Below are 18,424 nucleotides of genomic sequence, written 5' to 3'. Positions count from 1 at the left end.
CAGGATCAAGACTGATTTGCATATGGCTGGGTTCAAACTGGAATGGCATGGTGAGCAAAAAATGATGGATTTAGGCCCAGATCTCTGTATTGGGATGAATGTATGACAATGCTTTGCATTCTGTCCATCAACTGTTCTTTTTGCATTTGTCACCCTGAGTGGGATGGGTATGCCAATACGTGGGTCCTGTGCTCTCCATGCCACTGGAGTCAAGCTATCCTGGCTGATGAGTGGTGAAACCCCAAACCGGTCCTAGGATGCTTGGTTCCAGGGAGGACCTGGCTTGGCAGTTCGGGCTGGACTGTTCCCATGAGGCACAGGGACAAGACTGATTTGCATATGGCTGGGTTCAAATTGGAATGGCATGGTGAGCAAAAAAATGATGGATTTAGGCCCAGATCTCTGTACTGGGGTGAATGTATGACATTGTTCTGCATTTTGTCCATCAACTGTTCTTTTTGCATTTATTAATAAGGAGGCATTGCAATAAGGTGCTCATATCACCCAAATAAACATTGCATTTTTGAAACAATATAGAATTATTCTCTGCCATAATGCCCCTTTAAACAAAAATTTGTCATTGACAACATGTAACATCTATCATGGGTTTGTTAAGAGCTTTTTGGTGACAGAACCTGCTGCCACAAACTTGGCCACTTAAGGAGATAGCGCTCCTCGCTGTAGAGCACATGCTCCTGCCTGGGGAGGAGAACCTGCAAATGTAGGGTCAGTGCTTTCTGTAAAGGGTCCTTGGGGGTGTTGCTGCCCTTGGGTATCCCCCTCGCACTCTCTTTGGTATGTTGGTAGTGATCCTGCCATTCTGGGGCCACCAAGTTTCCCAAAACACTTTGGGATCAAAAAGCCCCGCAGGGCATTATGCGGTACTCCTCTCGGCATTGTGAATTCGAAATTAGTGGCTGGGCCACTTTCTTTGTGACGCTGAGTGGCCTTGCACTGTGTGGCATGTCATTTAGGTTTTTATTTTTCCGGTCCTACTAAGGCACCCCCATGTGCTTCCTTTGTTGGGGCTAACACAGGGAGCCTTCCCCTGGTTTCCTGCACTTGCAGCACTCTTTGGTGCTGCCGTTGGAGCCGATAGTTTCTTTTCTGGTCTGATCCTGCAGGCAGGGCGCACCATCTCGTGGTGGCCACCTGCTCTCCCCAGACACTGGCAAAAGAAGTGGGACAGGCCAGCTTGGAGGGTGTTGCAGCTGCACTCCCTTTGCCTCAGAAGATGTCAGGGACCAGAGTTGGGATCCCGGACCCTCCCTTTTATTCACTTCACAGGAGTGCAGAGGTGCTCCCACCTTTCTTTTGGCAATGGGGGCATGGAGTTTGCGGTCACACGCCCTCTTAGACCTGAGGAGGGGGTCCCAAGCATGCCCTATCCCAGGAAAAAAATTGCAATTCACTTCTTGTGGTGACCCTGTCCCACACTAGGGGTTTAAAGCATTCAGGCAACAGAGTCCCTTACGTTCTGGGCCTCCCTGGGGGTGTCAAAGGTTTCATACTTCTACTGCCCATATCATGGGCCCCACTGGGGCATTCTGCATGCTTTTGTGCACATTTTGCTCCTGGAGCACTTTCCTCAGGCATCCTGGCCTCCAAGGTGGAAAACTTTGCAAGGAGCTAATTCCATTGCTTCCCTGCACCAGCCTCTCTCCATTTTTTCTTTGGGGCTTCTCTCTTCATTGGTGTAGAAGTCCAGTTCTGCCTCTCAGCTAGTCCTTAAGAAGTGTAAGGGGACTAGCTTACCTAGTCCTGGAGAGAGCCCCACTGGTCTTGGAGGCGACTATAGTCAGATTACTTAGTCCAGATGGAGACCAAGAGGGTCCTCCTTCTAGTTGTCCATGGCTGCCGCCGCCAATCCCAGTGTCCAGTAGAAAAACACAACCAAGAGAGAGCTCGCCCCTTTGCACAAGGCCTTTTAAGTGGGGGCTGAAGGTTCTAGAAGCGAAACACCTCTGGTCTACCATGGGGTGCCACATCACCTCTCCACCCCTATCGCAACCCTCCTTCACAGCATGCTGGGACAGTTCAAAATGGCGTCACCCAGGAGTTACTACTATCATCTCCTCTGGGAGCCTCAGCTCCACCCCTTGCTGGCATCACTGCCAGGACCTTTCCCACAACACCCTCAAAGGGCAGAACCTTACTGTGTTGGTTCCAGTTGTCTAGGCTTCCTTCTTTGTTCAGTGGACTTAGACTGGCCCATCTCTGGTACAATGTGACAGCTATTTGATAGATGCAGGTCCTTCAACCCCACCCTTTCCTGTTCAGGAGCTGAACGAAGCACAGTTAATTGGTTCCATTGTGCGGGGGTGAGCTTTGTTTCTGCTTCTGGAGAGAAATGTAATTAACTTGGCACAGCAGAGTGGTAAAATGCCTGGGCTCTGATCCTGAGCTGAGCCAGAGAAATATGATAATGATGGATGACCCGTACGCTGTGCAGATTTTGTCTTGGAACTCTCAAATTTGAGGTTGGCATACAGATTCTACCCCAGTTTGATGCGCCATGGGTCTCTGTAGGCCCAAAGGAAGCAAAACTGCATGTTAAGGAAGTCTACCCCATGGGTGTAAAATGAAGCATCACTGCAGACATGACAGTAAACCACATTAATTTTCCCTATGAGTGTACTCTAAAATTATGAGGCCTACCCAGGTTCATATCCAATCATGCAGAGTCTCTTCTGTGCCACACGACAGGAGTCTTACATGCGTAGTCCTCACACGTGTACACACGCATGTGCACCCATGTTCATGTGTAACCAGTCAAGTGCCCCTTACGCTTGCTGTGTCATAGTGACCTTGCTTTAAAAGACAGGCACTGGAGAAAACAATGTGTAGTCCATTTACCATGTATTTACAATGGGTGAGTTACCAGTGGTGGGACTCACCCACAGTAAAAAGGTCAGGTGGTTAAAAAGCAAAAAATCCAGGTGGATTTGATGGGCAGAACCCATCACCTTACACAGAGGAATGGCCTTCATGTGTGTTTTCTTCACTGCCTTGTTTGTAACTTTGTTTAATCATATGACATAAAAGAGGGAAATCTAGGATGTTGGTTTATCTGGAGTCGGGGTGGACTGCAATACGTTCATCAATCTGAAAAAGAAAATGTATCTGGTTGATCAGCTCGCAGATAAAGTGTAATTGTGATTGCTAGGAAAGTCATACCTTAGACCCAGGCCCTTAGGATGCTCTTTTCTGGAACAGCACTGACTGTCTTCATTTTGATGTTCAATGTTGGGATGCTCCACTTTGTAAGGATCTTTTCTGGGCATCTTCCCTTGGTTTCTTGCATCTGTGTTTATACTTGTCATCATAGATTTTCTGAATATCTCTTTGTTGCAAGGTCGGGAAGAAGCTCCTCAGCACAAGACCCTACAGAGCATGATAGAGCATTGATCCTTTCACATACTCTGCAGCCAGATGTACAAAGCATAAGATTAGTGATTCCTAATGAGTGAATCTGAATTAATCACAAATTTGCCTTACAATTTCCTATGTACCACCCTAAACCTTGTCAAATAGCAATCTGCTATGATTCAAATCTGCAAAATACCAAATCGCGATTAAGAAAAAGGTAAAATGTGCTACTAATGAATGTTGTACACAGGTAGTGGGCAATGACCTCACAAACAGGAAATACACCTTCACTTGCCCTGTAGGGATCTGGAAAGCAGAGAGTGGGAGACAGTCCTGCAGCAATCTACTTCAATCTACTGTAATCCTACTCAATTTACCCCATCCACTGAAAATATAGCAAGCCAGGATACAGAGAGAGATTCAGGAGATAGAAAAAATAATTTTAACATGAAAGAACAGGAAATCCTTTGCAGAACAACATTTAACTCATGATTAGGAGTGGTTTGGGAAGTCATTGATGACTGTGACAGAATCACACAAGTGTAAAATATTCCTTAGGATGCAAGAAATATAATGCAGTTGGTGTGACACATTGTACCATTGAAGAAATCTTAAATAGATGGTATGATACCCGGCCTAGAACCAAGAAAGTATCCAATCGAAGAAGTGAGGAACTTGGAAGAAAAGAAGGAGGACTATCGACTGAAGCACCACTCACCACAATTGAGGATGTAATTGAAAAAAAATATTTGAGACAGATGTACTGACTGGAGTCAGTACACAAGAGATACTTCAGCATCCAAAGGTAACTGACTGCCCCAATGTATCAATCATGCATAACTGCCATATTTTCCAGGTCTATGTGTTATCTTATGTTATTTTAATTTATTACGTGCTCAGATCACCCCCGAAGGGGTTTCTCGGCGCAGGACCAGGAATGACAGACAACAGATGAAGAAAAAGACATCCTTCAAATAGGTTGGTCTTAAGAGGTTTCCTGAAATGGGAGTGACTTTCACAGGTACAAAGTTGAGGTGGCAGTTTGCTCCAATGTTGGGGCAAGAAAGGAGAATGATCTGCGGCCTGACCTGGCTTTACTGAAACTGGGGACCTTGAGCAAGCCCTTGTCGCATGATCTTAAATGTCTAGAAGGGGAGTAAAGAGAAAGCGTTGATGATAAATATTTAGGCCCTTTTCCATGCAGTGCCGTATGGGATAAACAGCAGAGCTTGAAAGTGATTCTGTTTCTCACCGGTAGCCAGTGCAGGGACTGAAGAAGGGGGGCAGTTGCAGTATGTGTGACTAATAAGGCCAGTATTGATTTTTCTTACAATTCTGGGATTATTGGCTTAATTAACGCACTTTAAAACAAGGAATACAAGTCTGAGAAATCTAAGAAAAATACATGACTGGACTAAGTAGTCAAGCATGGACCTGGGAAACTTTGCAGCTATGACCATGTGAAGTGCTATTTGGCCCTAGAAATGGCCTGAATGGGTGTTTGTAAATCATGATAGCGTAAGGCAACATACCCCCGCACCCCCTACACACACATATACACGTATACCCGTACACAAGGCACAACAACTTATTTAGTCGATGATTTTAATAAATGAAAAACTAATTGTGGAATTCACAATCACCATAATGTAGTGAAAGTGAAGTGAAGAATGTATGCACTGCAATATATTTCCCATTCCATATGATACCTGCTCTGCCATCAATAAGGAAGGCTGACATTAAAGTGCCTTCGCATAAATAATGAAAAACATAAAACAAAATGTAGAACTTTCATGTTCAGTGTAAAGCAACAATAAGAAGTGCTGTTTTACCACTAACATGCTATCACAATAAGGGCATTAATTTGAATAGCAGGAAAGTAAAACTCTATGGAAAAAGCATGTTTGGTCACTTTGTTACCTTAAAAGTTTGTCACTACTAGGTGTAATATAAACATGTAGTTTCATTTTCAGTACAAGTGCAAACATCTGATTTGGTATGGAAATCGCAGACTGGAGACCTTAAGAACTGCCCCAGAAAGATTAAAAGGCTTCGTTTTGAAATGCTGTTTCTTCTGACTATTTCAGAATTTTGTTTGCATGTGGATCGTCACTGTTGGAGCTGAAATAAATATGTTTTAAGTCATTTCATGGTCTCAATTGGCCAAAACACTAGATTTTGAGTCTGAGCCAAAGTATATGTTCTATTCGGTCACAATTTGAGCCTTAAAAAGTGATTGTTCCATACGGTGTGTGATATAAACAACATATGGACTCATTTTCTACCCAAACAAAGATGTCTGATTTTTTATGACAATCTCTGACCACGAACCTTAAGAAACTCCACAAAAGGTAAAATGCTTCATTCCCAAATCCTGAATCTTTAAAATATTTCTAACTATTTGACGAGGAGCTAAAATAAGCATGTTTTGAGTCATTTTTATGCTCTAAATAGGCAAAGACTCAAGAGACTGTAAAAAGTGACAATTCACTACAGATTGTGATATAAACAACAATTGGACTCATATTCTGTCCAAGTGAAAACATCTGATTTGTGATGAAAATCGCGAACAGTGAACCTTAAGAAATGCCTCAAAAAGGTTAAACATTCTTTGTTTTCAAATGCTGTATCTTTCTAGCTGTATATTTATACATTTTGGATGTGGATCAACAATGTTGGAGCTAATGTAAGTCCATGAAATTTGCCTACTTGGTCATTTAGAGTTCCTAAAATGTCAGGGGCAGATTTACAAGAAAGTGACGGATCTGTAGAGATGCGTCACTTTCCCTACGCCACCCTGAGAAACCCTTGCGCCACCATATATGCGCCGTATTTACATTACAGCGCACCGTGGCGTAAGGATTGACAGATGTGTCAGAATCTGTCGCATCTGTTGGGGCAAAAGTCACACATTACTGGAGTCGTGTCACAAGCATGACGCAATTCCAGCAATGCATTTTGAGGCCTATTCCCACTACTCTGTGTCACTCCTTACGCCTGCTTCAAGCAGGCGTAAGGGTTTGACGCAGTGGCGTCCTAGAAGTGACGCAGTAAAATCTTGTAGATTTCACTGCATCACTTTTACAAGGCTTTCCTGCGTGGGTACACTCACACTGCATACATTATACCTGACGCAGGTATAATGTGACGCAGGGCTTTACAGCGTGACGCATCTCCCTAGATGTGTCACTTTGTAAATTGGCCACATTTTGTACACCTCTGCTGTGTCACAAAAGTGACACATAGGCGGTGAAAAACTGTCGCAAGGGGCTTGTAAATCTGCCCCTCACTATTCAATATAGGTGTGATATGAGCAACATTTTGACTTGTTTTCGGTTCAAGAACAAACATTCAATTTTGGAGGAAAATCGCTGAATATGAGCTTTAAAAATGCCGCAAAAAGGTTTAACATGCTTTGATTATAAATGCTACATCTTTTGACTATTTCTGACTTTGAGGGTAGATCATCTCTGTTGGACCTAAAGTTAGCTTGTTTAGCATCATCTTCATTCTCTCAATAACCAAAACACAAGATTTTGAGTCTGTGTAAAAGTGCATGAAAATGGTCTTATTGTCACTTTGAGTCCCTAAAAAGCTTTTATTCACTACAGGATGTGATATAAACAGCTCAGCATATTTACTAATACTTCACACAGTGCATGGCTGGAAGCAAAGTTGCTGCTAATGCGTTTCGTGAAGCAGAGAGAGGAGAAATGCTGCATCTCTAAGATATGGTGCACTTTGGCTTCCTTCTAAGTGCTGGTGTACTGTGAACTGCCCAGCACTAATGCAGGCACCCTTACACCATGCTTCAAGGGTGTCTGCTCTATGGGCAGGATTGTTTTTATGCAGAAAGCGAAACCCTGCTGCACCACAAAACGTTCCTTAGAGGTACTGTCATCTTTCTATGTGTGCTGCAGAATGCAGCACACATGGAAATAGTAAATAATGAGAAGAAATAAAGATATTTCTCCTCCTTACACCTTTGTTTGGTAGGCTTTCCATTTTTGAGCAATCCCAGATTAAAAGTATTTTCTAAATCTGGGATTTTGTCAAATTCAATGGGTGGATGCATGGATACACCCATGCTACGCCCATGAAACATCTTTGACAACGAAATGTAATGTAAAGCACCCCATGCCGCTGCATTGTGTTTCATCTCCTCACAAAGTCATGCTAGAGAGCACAGATAGCCCCCTGTGTGGCTTTTTACATCTTACTGTAGCTTTTGCCTTGTCCTTGCATCACCTTGCGCAATGCAAGGACAAAACAAAGGCTTAATAGATCTGGACCAACACGTTCAGATCCATTTTTATACTCTCAGAGCGCCACAAAATGACTATAATTTAGATAATACTTATTTAGTCACTTTTAAGGAGTTTAAAAGGCCCTTTTCACTCCTTTGTTTGAAATAAACTCCATTAGGGGGTCATTTTCTGTTAATGTGAGAAGTTCTGTATTTTGGTGGAAAAAGCTGATGCAGGACCTTGACAAATTGCTCCACAAAACCACAAACAGTCCGTTTTTAAATGTTACACATTTTTACTATTTATGACTTTTGATGGTAAATCATCACTGTAGGAGCTAAAATAAACATGTTTAGAATGAATTTCAAGCTCACAGAGGGCCAAAAAACAAGGGGGCAGATTTACAAGCCCCTTGCGACACTTTTACACTGCCGCTGCGTCAATTATCGTGACGCAGCGGAGGTGTAAACACTGTGCCACATTGCGGCCAATTTACAATGTAACGCATCTAAGGAGATGGGTCACGTTGTAAAGCCCTGCATTACATTATACCTGCGTCAGGTATAATGTATGCTGGGTGGGCATTCCCATGCAAAAAGCCATGTGGAACTGACGCAGTGAAATTCACAACATTTCACTGTGTTACTCTACGACTTCACTGTGTCAAAATCCCTATCCCTGCTCAGACCAGGCGTAAGGAATGACGCAAGGCTTTTTAAATGGGACTCACCTATCTGTTGTGGCGCAGTGCTGGAGTTTCGTCACTTTCATGAACAACTTCAGCAATGCATCTCTTTTGGGTCAACAGATGCGTCAGAATTTATGACGTATCTGTCAATCCTTGCACCTTGGTGCACCGTATTGTAAATACAGCGCATCCATGGTGGCGCAAGGGTTTCATAGGGAGGTGCAGGGAAACTGTCGCATCTGTACAGATGCATCAGTTTCTTGTAAATCTGCCCCCAGATTTTCAGTTCGAGTAGAATTCTACGAAAAAGGCTTCTTTGGCCATTTCTAAGGCCTTAAAAAGGCTTCTTTCACTTCTGGGATTGAAATAAACTTCATTGGGGGATTTGGGGTCATTTTCTGTTCATGTATGAACTGTTGTATTTTGGTAGAATGCGCTGAAATCCGGTCTTGAGAAATGGCTCCAAAACGCTCAAAATTGCTCATTTTCTAATACTCATGACTATTTGACTATTTATTACTTTCGTAGGAGGATCGACGCAGTGGGAGATAAAATCAACATGTTTGGAGTGATGTTCAAGCTCCCAGAAGGCCAAAAAAAGATTTGGAGTATAGGTAGAAATCAACGAAAAAGGCTTATTTGGGTGTGAAATAAACTCAATTTAGGGTAATTTTCTGTTCATGTGGAAACTACTACTTTGTGGTTGAAATTCATGATGCAGAACATTAATATATGACTCCAAGTGCTAAAAATGGTCCATATTCAAATGTTCTATCTTTGACTAGTTATGACTTTTGGAGGTTGATCATCACCGTGGGAGATCAAATAAAATAGTTTAGAGTGATTTTCATGCTCACATAAGGCAGAAAACAAGATTTTCAGTACGGGTTAAATTCTACAAAATGGCAAATTTGGTCACTTTTTAGGCCTTAAAGGTTTTATTTCACTTGAGGCTGTGAAACAAACCACATTAGAGGTCATTTTCTGTTCCTATAAAAACTGCTATTTTATTGGAAATCACTCATATCGGACCGTGAGTTAACGGCTCCAAAAGGTTAAAAATGGTCGGTTTTCAAATGTTTCTTCTTATGAATATTTATCAGTTTCTGAGGCATATCATCAGTGTGGGAACTAAAATCATATTAATTTTAGAGTGATTTTCATGCTCCAAGAGGTCCAAAAAAATGATTTTGAGAATTAGTAGAATTCTTTGAAAAAGGCTCATTTGGTCATATTTAGGGATTTAAAATGGCTTCTTCCCCTTCTGGGGGTGAAATATACTTCATTTGGTGCCAGTTTCTGTTCATATGAAAACTGCTGTAGTTTCGTGGAAATCGATGATAAAGGACCATAAGAATTTGCTCCACAAGACCAAACATGGCCTGTTTTCAAATGTCACATATTTTGACTACTAATGACTTTTGAAAGCAGATAACCACAATAGGAACTAAAATCAATGTGAATAAAATATTTTTCATGTTCCCAGAATGCAAAAAAACAAGATGTTGAGTATGAGTAGATGAGTAAAATGGTCTTCTTTCACTTTGGATGGGAAATGATCTCCATTGTGGGGTCATTTTGTGTTCATGCTTAAACTGTTGTATTTTAGTGGAAAGTGCTGATGCCAGCCTTTAGGAAATCGCTCCAAAAGGCCAAAAATGAGCCATTTTTGATTGTTCCATCTTTTGACTATTTATGACTTTTGGGTGTTGCTCGTCACTCTGGGGCGCTAAAATAAACATGTTTAGAGTGATTTTCATGCTCCAATAGGGCCAAATTGAAATCAAAGTGATATCCTCCCGGATATTTCACTTTTTGATCACCTGCTTTTTTACCCTTTTTCTGCCGGTGAGCCTCAAAAACATTGGCTGACCAGTGGTAAACTCATGGTAAGTGGGTTGCGCGTATTTACCACCAGTGTCCACCTATTAAGATAAGGCTGCTGCCACACAGCAAGGGTAGAGGGCACTTGGCAGGTTACACGTGAACAGGTATGTACACTCCAAGCGTGTGCATACTTGTGAGGGATGTATGTGTGAGACTTCTTGTTTTTGCACCATTCTTTTTTGTGGTATTTTATAGGTCTCACATAGCATGAACAACATACAAACAGTATACATATAACTTGTCCTGGAAGCTGCTGGATACATGTAGGACTCTAGGGAGCTGAAATAGCCTATGAGTGTTGCCTAATGAGTGGAGCAGGGTCAACACACAGCCGGAGTCGCTTGGGAATTTTGCTTCGTTGGCACATGGTAAGCCATGCAGTCATGGTTCAAAGAAGCAAGAACACAGGGAGCGTAGGTAACAAGGGGTCTCAAATCTGGGGGTATGGGTGGTGTAGGGGGTTATTTGAGAAGGGGGAGCCAGTGAGGTACATGGAACGAATACAACTGTGTTAAGGAGGATGTTGGGTGTGGGTCTGGGTCTATAGTCTGAGGAATGTCAGATCTGAGTGCGACAGAGGAGAGCACAACACTGCACGTAACCTAGTAGTGGTCTCTTCGGGGTGGCTCTATGGCATCAGCGGTGAGGAAAGAGCCCCAGACCACCTCAAAGCTATCAAATGTAAATGAGTTTATATGCCGTGTGCTAGTGGCTGGCTAACCTGTGGAGTTCTATCCTCCATTCATTAGGAATACCTATAGTGGGTTGCCGCTAGTGCAGAAGGATGCAGAGCTTTGCCATGGCAAGGGTAGTTGCCACCCATTGGTGTTAATGAGGTGTTAGGTCTGGAAGATCAGAGGTGTCCTGCAGAATGGCAAGTTGGGGGGGAAGGGGAAATAATATAGGAGCAGTGGCAATAGAGCAGGGACAATACGTTCTTCCAGTAGCTTTCCCCAAGTTGTGGTTACGCCCACAGGATGTGGAACAGGTCACAGCGATCCATATCACATCTCCAACATCGGTCATGTTATGTTATGTTAAACTTTGTATAGCGCACGTACACCAGGTTGGTTTCTTGGCGCTGCTCTGAAGGTGTTAGACTAAGGTGTTACTCATATGCCTGTTTAAATAGCCAAGGTTTTAGCAGTTTGCGGAAACTCATGAGGCTTGTGCAGGATCTGATCTCAAGAGGCAGGGAGTTCCAGAGTTTAGGGCCTAGGGTGGCGAACCTTGTCCCCCCCAGCGTGTTCAAGCCTGAAAGATGGTGTGGTCAGGAGATGCATGTGAGCAGATCGTGAGTTGCGGGTAGGAGTGTATCTATTGATCAAACTGTTGATCAATTTTGGGCTTTTACTATTCAGGGATTTGAAGATGATGCATCCTACCTTGAAGGCGCATCTCTGGGTTATTGAAAGCCAATGTCGTTTCTTAAGAAGAGGGGTAATGTGTTGGCACCTGTTTACTTGAAAGATAAGTCTGGCCGCCTGGTTTTGAACCATTTGAAGGCGGTGGGTGAGATAGGCCTGGACGCCAAGGTAATGAGAGTTGGCATAATCGATATGGGATATCACCATAGCGAAAACTGCCTGTATCTTTGCTTCCTGAATGAGGAACCTACTGATTTTCCTTATTTTCCCTAGTTGAAAGCAACATGTTGAGATCACTGACCCAATTTGATTTTTCATGATGAGGTCGTTATTGATTATGACTTCCAAGGTTTTTGCAGATGTAGAAGGGACGGGGGGCTGTCCCAGTTCTTTAGGCCAGAAGTGGGAGCTCCGGGGGTTTGATGAGCCTCCCGTGAGGATCACTTCCGTTTTGTCCGGATTTAACTTGAGGTGGTTGCTGTTCAGCCAGTCACGGATGGAACAACATAGTTGTCTGGAATTCGAGGACGGTGGTAGGGGAGTCATTAATCGGAAATATCAGTTGAAAATCATCTGCATAATTGAAGGTTTGGACTTTCCATTCTTTTAGTGCATGGGTCAGGGGGAGGAGGTATAAATTAAATAAGTGCGGGGAGAGAGAGGAGCCCTGGGGAACACCGCAAGTGTTCTTAATCTTGGGGGTTGTGAAGTTTCCCAGGCGGACCGCTTGATAACAGTTTGTTAGAAAGGAGTTTATCCATTCAAGGGCCGATCCTTGGATTCCTGCATCCATGACACGGTCGACCAGGATGTTGTGGTCGACCGTGTCAAAAGTGGCAGAAATATCCAGCAGCACCAGGACTTGGGGGGAACCTCTGTCCGCTTTCTCTCGCAGAGAGTCCAGGACTGACAATACCACTGATTCTGTGGAGTGAGCTGGGCGGAAACCTGCTCGATGAGGGTCCAGGTAATCTGACTGCTCCAGAAAGGTGTATAGGCTTTTGGCTACGTGGGCTTTGAGTAGTTTGACAGTATAGGGAAGCAGTGAGATAGGTCGGTAGTTGGTGAGAGTTCCGGGATCTGCTCCTGGCTTCTTCAGGAGGGGGATGACAAACGCCTCTTTAAAGGCATCAGGTACGTATCCCTGGGATAGCGATTTGTTTAAGAGGGCCATGGCTGGATCTGGGCAGGCCGTAAAGGCTTTCTTTAGGATCCAAGGGGGACAACAGTCCCTAGGAGAACCAGATTTTACCTTGGTCAGTAGGTCTGTAAAAACTTCTTGGCTTATCATTGGGATTTGTTCTACCCTTTGTGTGTTTTTTGGTTTGTTTTGACAAGTGGGCTTTGTGCATGTGGGGATGCTTCCTTTGATAGTTTTGATTTTGTCAATGAAAAAGTTATTCAAGGAGTCGCATAAGGATTGCAAAGGTGTGGTTTCTAAGGTCACTCGGTCAGGGTTTGATAGGTTATTAATTATTGAGAAAATGTCCTTTGATCAGTTTTTGGAGGTGATGATTTTAAGTGAGAAGTATTCAGTCTTTGTGGTCAGAATATTTTTTTTATAAGTTCTAAGGGCTGTTAGATAGGTGTGTATTTGCTTCTCTATTTCCTTTCCGCTTGGCGCAGAGCAAGTTTTAACTTTTTTAAATCGTCGGAAAACCATTTCTGGGCTTCGTGACGATGTGCTCGTTGTATTTTCCTTAATGGGGCATGTTTATTGCTGGCTGTCAAGAGCCATTCCGACAGGTTTTCCTCACTCTTATCTATAGAGGATTGGCTGATGGGGATTGTATTGGCCAGGGTTTTGAGGAACTGGACTTTGTCGATGGTGTATGGTCATGGGGTAGCAATTTGACCCAGTGGTCGAAGTGGGCAGGATCGGCAGGGCACGGCGTGCCCCTACTTCTTTAATTCAATAGATTCATTCCCCTACTTTCTTATTTCAAACACACGTCCCAGGACGGCAGAAATAGCCATGGCCTACAGATAAGGCTCGATGTATGTGGCCGTTTGGGGACGGACACTTGGGCAGAGACGGAAAAGGACTCTGTCTTTTCCTTCTTGCCCAGAGAAGACAAGGACAGTGACCACTTCTGCTCTGCTGCTGGCAGCTGCCCCCCTTCTTTCTTACATTCCTGGAGGTACTGTGCAATACAGCTTGATGGGTGGATTGGAAAACAAATTGTGTACCACGGCTCTGTGTTCAGGGTTGTGGTCTTTTAAAACCATACTGCTTCGTTTTGTAAGGATTTAAGCAATGGACATTGAAACAGGGTCCTTCTGTAATCATGTCCTTAACTTTTCAGGCACAAACACTAATTTTTTTAAATAATAAGTGTAAAAGCGTTAAGGTAAACATGTTGTTCCTGCCTACATTTTACATGTTTTACTCAATCTTGCATTCCCTTGAGTCTTTGCTTTTTCCAGGATGTTGTTACTTTTTTTTTTTAGGCAGCGTATTGCTCTTGTCTGGTGCGTAATTTGAATTAATTCGCATCCAGGTGTTTATAGAGGGCACAATTGGGTTGTAGCTGATGGCAGTGCGAGTTTCTCTCATTGGAGCAGTATGGTGTTCAGTGGGGGGAGAGGATGTGGCACTATGAACAATGCTGCCGAATTTGGAACTGGGGAACCAGGTTCAGCCTTCATGACCAGTCCACCAGACCACTCTCCTGAGGGAGCACATTCCTGTACTAGACCTTAGAAGGCCCCAATAGACCTTAGAAACCCTGGTGTCTTATCACCAGCAGGTGGACCCTAGCGGTGGCAAGTGTGGGTTAACCTTCAAGGAATGTCCACCACAATCCATACTGTAGTTCACCTCCAGTCTTGAAGGCAGGCTTATGACGCAGCACACCCTAGAGCGAGAGTGACTGTCACTGATGTCCCAGGACCCTTGAGTAGGGCGGCACTAGGGCGGTGCAACCGGTGGGATTGCACCAGGCGCTGACTTCAGGTGGGGGCATTATGATTGCAAGTATATTATGTTTCTAAAAGCACTTGCTGCCTCCTTCCTGGCCTCCAGCAATTTTCGGCAACAACAAAAATGCCATGATAATGCCGGATATTAATGTTCTTCATAGAGAGAGAGGGAGTTTTGTCAAGTGGAAGTTTTGACTCGTGGAAATGTAGCACAGAGGGGTAATGTGACTGCTGCAACGAACATGTACCATACAGATCACAAAGAACACATAATGTAAATAGGTCAGTGGGTTACTGCTTTTGTCAGTGAGATCCTTTTGTTACTTGCAGTTTATAAGCCAACATTCTAACATAGAACAGTGAGCTATTAACTGTCATCTTAGAGCTGCATGCAAACTGCAGGGTATAACTTAGAACATTATGGTTTTTCCCCCCAATCTTTGATTATCATAATGTTGCAAAAAGGGTTAATTTTGGATATACAGCAATTCTGGTTATCGAAGAGAACCCCCAACCTTGGTAGTATGTTCTAAATTCAGAGTTTGTGTTTCTCCAGACCAATCACAATTAAACTATACTGCCTACTAGTATGGTTGTCATGTGACTCCTACACCTTGTGGTCCTTTGTCTTATGTAACATTTCCGATACAGTGATTTACACTCTTATGATTGAATGTCTCTATGTAATGTGTGTGATGTAAAGTGCTCTGACACCCTACACTGGTATCAGTGGAGCTGTAAATCAAATGAAATGCATCTGAGCGAGAGTGTGGTTATGGAGACTTGCGGGGCACTGCTAAAGGGTGGTAGTGAGAGAATCCATGGCGGAGGGAGGGGCACCAACAAACATTGTCGTACAGTGCTCCACCAGCACTAATGCTGGCCCGGCCCCTAAGGCCAGTCCGCATCAACCATTGGTACCTCCATTGGCCTTGTTTCAGCAGTAGTAGCTGCAACTCACGAGGGGTCGGTAATGCAGGATTTGTATGCACACCAAACTAAGTTTGCATACTTCAGGGTCTCACTACTTCATGCACAAGCACTCTTAACATGTGCTGCCGGCTTTGGGGCCACTGGAATTATGCGCAATGAAGGGCAAATTATGCTGCAGTGTTGACTACATTATGCAGCAAAAAAATGGTTGAAGCATAATGCAATATATTTTTTTCTATACTTTCTTATTTTTACATTTTTACACATGCTAACAGTCTCTAAAAAGAGTTTGCCTTATTAGTGCCAGTGTAACATACATATAAATGCAACAGTGAGAAAGGTGATCCGTCAGCCTTTGAAAAGGGCTGTCTAATTCACAAAAACACATCACATTTTAAAGTAACTTTTGATCCGTTTGAGCTACAAACAATTTATTAGTTAAAATCATCAAATTATCAGCAGATGATTCATTATGTGGGAAATATTGCAGAACCACAATTATATAGAAAACATTTGCAAAATAGGATATTTTTGCATTCATGTTTGAACTGCTTTTGTGGAAAAAGGGAGGAGAAGTGCTGATGACAGAAACTGCATGACTCGGAGACAAATGGCTTGTACTTCCACTTTTAAGCGTATTGGGGACATTCTGTGGTTGAAAACATATCCCACTTTGTGAATGTATTTTAATGTCAATAACTCATAGAAAACCTTAAATAAACATGTGTATCCATTGGTTGAATTAAATAATGTAACAAGATGTAACTGGGTAGTGAAATGCCAAATACTAAAAATTATAATGATTTGCTCTTTCTGGCCACTCCTCTGACTCCGCCCACTGACCCAATCCTTAGGTTATTCCCACCCTCTCATTCTCCGCCCACAGTTCCCCTACTTCTTTTCCTCCACTTCGACCACTGGTTTGACCAACTTGAGCTTCCAAGACAGCCACTACCAATCATGCAAAACTTTTAAGTAAAGGAACTCAAGTTGAGATTCCCGAAGGTCTCCATCATGCACAGCCAGCAAAGACGCCCATAGCTCCGGCAAGTAGGCTTTCTGTCACAACAATTGTGGTGCGGTACTCAATGGTCCAGAATGGGAGAATTTGATGAGGATCTCTTACAGGTCTGGGACTACTCTCCGGTAACATCCCAGGGCATGTATTAGAGAACAGGGGATTTGGGGAGTTCTGTTGGGACTGGTCCAAGGGTAGCCCGGAGGCAGTGTGTCAGCTGGCGGTAATGCTAATGCCAAAGATCCGTAAGTCGGAGACCGAATTCCATTCGGAGTCTGGGGAAAGTCTTAAGTAGATAATCATCGTACATTTCGTACACAGAATACATCCTACAAGTGTTTCAGGGCTCCTAGTAGAATGGTCTGCTCCCAATGCGTAGGGTTGAGTTATACCATAACGGCGCCTTCTTGTGCAGAAATGGGGGCATGCCCACCAATCTGTGAGTCTCCTTCCATGCGGCCGCAGTTGCCACCAGTATTGGATTAGAGGCTATCACCCTGTGAGAAGAGGAAAGATACGGTGGTAGGGGGGGCAGGACACAGATTAGTGGTGTCCTGTTGTGGGCCCAGGTGTGTCACAACTTTGGACGTTTGGAATGCTGGGTAGTATGATGTTAAGTGGGGCAATGGCAGCCCACCTGCCTCTGTATCTGCCCAGAGATGGCTGGTCTGAAGTCTAGGTATAAGCCCACTCCAGATGTAGGCACTGATATCTGCGTCTACGTTACCAAGCAAAGCCTGCTGTATTTATAAAGGTTTTCAAAGGAAAAGGGGTTTGGTCCTACAACGGTCAGGAAGGACCTATAAAGCTTTATAAACACAAAAAACCTGACCTGTCATTCAATACTGCTGTTTAATCATTAAACAAACTAAGGCCTTTATCTGATTCGATTGATTGGTCTTTCGTAATTTAATTACTTTTTTTTTAAATACAATTTTTTATCTTGATCAGACATTGTTAAGACATGCCTTTCAAAAAGACACCCTACATCAGCGAAGATTTTTTCTTGTGTACATACTGTTTTCAGTGTTCATCATAAAACATACATTAAATACAAAATACAAACCGAGTTAAATCATAATGAACCAGTCAAGATAATTTTTACCACAACAGCCAATTGAGAAACAATCAATACACAATTTCTCACAAACACTGCAAAGGCTGTTGGACTGCTGGGTATTCATTTAGATGCAGTAGCACCCTGTGGAGGGAGTGCTGCGGGCGGTGGGGCGGGGCACTGGAGGGGCAGGGTGGAGGGTAGTAAACACCGGAATACGGATGAACGGAGGAAAGTAAACAATTAAATAAATAAAACGAATTTCGTTGCGCGCACTGCATCACATTTTGCGATCTGCCCCGTAGAGAGAGATGCAGGAAGGACCACCTCTGAAAATCCCATTCCGTACAATCCACCAATGTGAGCAAGTTGTCCTCTACCATACGAATGAGGCCTTAGTTGATTTGACTCCCAGGTAGGTGATCCCTGTTGGGACCCATCATATGGGATAACCATGGAAATAACCTTTAGTGGTTGAGTGTGACATAATGAGGTGCTCGCTCTTCGTCCAATTATTTTATACACTGAAGGTGAGAGAAGTCATCGATAAGTGTCATGGCAGCTGCTATAAAGGTTTTGGGGGGGACAGGAGAAAAAGGATGTCATTTGCATAGAAGAGTGCCTTAACTTCTCCAACAGCTGTAGGGATACCTGGCACTACTGGTGAGTGCCGGATCGCTGCCGCAAGGGACTCCGAAGCAATGAGGTATAAGAGGAGGGAGACAGGGCAACCCTGACGGGTGCCCCGTTCAACTGGGAACTGGTCTGATAAAAAACCACCGCAAGGGATCTCAGCCACTTGGGCATTATAGAGAAGGAGCACCTTACGGATGAATTCCTCTCCCAAGCCCTTGCGTTACGTCGTATGGAAAAGGTATCTCCAATCAACATGTTCAATTGCCTTCTGGGCATCCAGGGAAAGCACCAGAAATTAGA

This window comes from Triturus cristatus, chromosome 4_2 (genome assembly GCF_964204655.1).
Source record: "Triturus cristatus chromosome 4_2, aTriCri1.1, whole genome shotgun sequence".
Taxonomy (NCBI): Eukaryota; Metazoa; Chordata; class Amphibia; order Caudata; family Salamandridae; genus Triturus; species Triturus cristatus.
The sequence above is the reverse complement of the archived record's forward strand: the minus strand, read 5'-3'. Positions refer to the sequence as shown.